Below are 3,110 nucleotides of genomic sequence, written 5' to 3' on the forward strand. Positions count from 1 at the left end.
CCCGCCCGCCGCCCGAGCCGCAGTATCTGCAGATCAGCCCTGGACAGCGCCTCGCGCCGCTCCGCGGTTCCCCGCCGCCGCCGCCAGGCCCGCGCCGTCCTACCGGCTTTGCCTCCGTGCCCGCCGCCCCCGCGTCGCCGCCGCGGCTCCAACTACTTTTCTTTGTTGCTGGACTTTCGGGGGAAGGGAAGAAGTCGGGAGAAAAGTTGGGCGCCGGGGCCGTCGAGGCGCGCCAAGATCCAGGAGTGCGAGCGAGGAGCGGGATCAGGCCACCGGCCCTCGCCCTGCTGTCCCAGCCGACCCAGCCGCCGGGGTCTGGGACCCGGGGCCTCGGCGGCGCTCCGTTGGCTGTTTCGCTGCGAGCTCGCGGGAGCCGCACATTCCAGCACAGGACGCCGCGCAGCCCGCCCGCCGGACACGCCCCCTCGCCGCCCGCGCGCGCTCGCGGACACGCCCCCTCGGCCGGCCCAGCGCGTGGCCGCTATACGTGCCCCGCCCCTCAGCCCTGGGGCGTGATACGGTGGGGGCCCGGCGGGGCACGCCCCGGGGATACCCCACGTAGTTCCCCTCGACCTCCTCTGCTACCCCTGGACTCATTAAAGGGGCGGATCGGGCTCCATCGGCTTGGTTTCTTTTATAAGCAAATAGCAAAAGTTACTCCCAGGCTAGCAGAGCATGCATGAGAATAGAGTTAGGAGAAAAATGTGCAGGCTGTGACCGCCCCCTTTTCTAGTATTGTCACTGCAGTCTCAAAAAGACCAAAACTACAAAACAAAACAAAAAAGCCGGCCGTGGTTGATCCCAGCACTCCCGAGGCAGAGGTGGGTGGATTGATAGCTGTGAGTTCAAGGCCTGCCGGGTGTACTTAGGGCGTTCCAGGCCTGCCGGGTGTACTTAGGGAGTTCCAGGCCAGCTGGGGCTACAGGGAGACCCTATCTCAAAAAGCTCCCCCGTCGCCCCCCCCCCAAAAAAACAAGTATTGTCATTGACTTGTCTAGTTTTAAGCGCTGGGAGACATTGTTCAGGCTGGGCATGAGGCTGGAGGATCCAGACTTCAAGGCATTGTGAGTTCAAGATCAGCGTTGCCAGAGACCTTGTCTAAAAAACATTAAAATACTGGAAGAAATTAGAAGACTGGTCTTCTAATCACACACAGACTTGGAAGACGAAGCAGAAGCATCAGGAGTTCAAGGTCATCCTCAGCCACATACCTATAATCAACCTCAGCACTCAGAGGCCAGAGTAGCAGGCCTATATAGTGAAACCTGTCTCGAATAATCAAAGAAACAAACGTGTCTCCACCTCCCCAGTGAGTGTGGTGTCACACACCTGTGATCCCAGCACATGCTAGGTAGAGGCAGGTGGATCTCTGAGTGGCCTACATAGGGAGTTCTAGGCCAGGCAGGGCTACATAGTGAGAATCTCTAAAACTTAAAAAAAAAAAAAAAAAATTAAGAGTCTCCATCCATAGATCTCTTGCTATAGTAAAATGCCTTTAAAATTTCAAACTCTAGGGCTGGAGAGATGGCTCAGCGGTTAAGGTAAACACGGACTGCTCTTGCAGAGGACCGAGGTTCAATTCCCAGCACCCACATGGTGGCTAGGAACCGTCCTTAACTCGAGCTCCAGGGGAATCCAAACCCTTTGATGGAATCAAACTAAAGCCCCCCCAAGTTAAAGTAGATTTAAACCAAATCCCCCAGACTAAAGAAGAATATTCAGAACAAGGAAGTAAGAAGTAAAATAATTCTAACTGCTGAGAAAGAGCTGACCTTTTCATGCTCCAGACATCACCAGAGACTCCCCCCCCCACCTACTGTTGCCGGCCCCCTCCCACTACTGCCAGTTGCTGCCAGGCCCCTATTGCCGGTTGCTGCCGGCCCCCTCCCACTGCTGCCGGTTGTGGTTTGTGGTTTCTGCCTTTAAAAATTGCCTGTAAGCTGAGCTTGGGGCTGCTGTTCTCTCTCTCCCTCTGAGTGAGGCAGGAGCCCGTCTGTGCAAACGATTAAATCCTCTTGCTTGTTGCATCTCCTGGTCTGAGGACTGAGTTACTGGGGTGCCGCCTCCTGCGGACGTTGGGTACCCCAGTCTGGGGGTCCTACATTTGGGGGCTCGTCCAGGATTCAGTTGCCCCCAGACCTATTTCCTCAGATCAGCAGGAGGTAAGGACGTCTTGTGATTTGTCTTGGTCTTAATGTCTGTAAGTCATTTTCTGTTCTGGGAACGTTCCGTCTGAACAATTGTGCCTGTGCAGGACCTGTAAGTCTGTATTCTGGAAACCAGTGGGAGTGGCTGATGTGCCCAGAGGCCCCTGGTTCTGACACTCTGGCCTTAAGGACCGGAGTGGTCTGGAGTGGGAAAGACGGCGTAGCCTTCCTTCCCCCGGGAGAACAAGGGAGTTTGGCTTGGCTACTCCCCTCCCACTCTGTACTTTCAGTTCTTGAGTTAAAGGACGTGCGCCAAGAAATTCTCTGTTCTGTGTATTGTCTGTGTCTGTGTTCAGGGATCCCAAAAGTGAGAATGGTGGGTGCAGCATGTGTCTGAATGAAAGAAAGACCAGCCCACACGAATGTGATTTAATGTGATATATATACTTGATAGTTGTGTTAGTTACATAGAGGGAGGTCTGGGTTTGTAATTTTCTCAATGCTCTCTATTTTAAACTTTCCCTTCCTCCTTTTTCCTTCCTCTTATTCTTGGCCTGAGTCTTCACGTGGAACCATTAAAGGCAAAAGAGCAATTGAGGTTTTCTGGTCAGGGCTACTCCCTGATGTAAGCCAAAGGCTCTTAGACCTCTTAGCGGACCCCAACTGCCCGCATGGGTGGAGACAAGATGGCTTCTCTGTATCTCCCTCTTCTCTCCATTTTTCTCTCTCTCTGGCCACTAAAAAAGCCCCGCGGGCACGGGTCGAACAAATAAAAGCCATAGGGCGCTCATCGCTAAAAGACTCCCATGGAAGGATAGGGGGTCCCAGGCATGAATCCCAGATAAATTCATGTCCCCCGCAAAAAAAAACAAACTGGACAACGTTACGTACTCGTCCATAAGCACACCCACTAGTCATTATTATTTGGAGTAACATATTCTCTCTCTCTCTCTCTCTCTCTCT

General features: G+C 53.8%; 1 protein-coding gene across 1 annotated transcript in view; it reads right to left on the bottom strand.

Moving 5' to 3' along the window:
* The window catches only part of Rest (RE1 silencing transcription factor), a 38,701-nt gene extending 38,252 nt beyond the window's left edge, over window positions 1-449 (bottom strand). Inside the window, exon 1 of the mRNA XM_008833289.3 lies at window positions 104-449. The gene's annotated coding sequence lies outside the window, so the exon portion shown is untranslated. The remainder of the gene's footprint in view (window positions 1-103) is intronic.
* Window positions 450-3,110: the final 2,661 nt, after the last annotated feature.

This window comes from Nannospalax galili, unplaced genomic scaffold (genome assembly GCF_000622305.1).
Source record: "Nannospalax galili isolate Female #2095 unplaced genomic scaffold, S.galili_v1.0 scaffold433, whole genome shotgun sequence".
NCBI classification, from domain to species: domain Eukaryota; kingdom Metazoa; phylum Chordata; class Mammalia; order Rodentia; family Spalacidae; genus Nannospalax; species Nannospalax galili.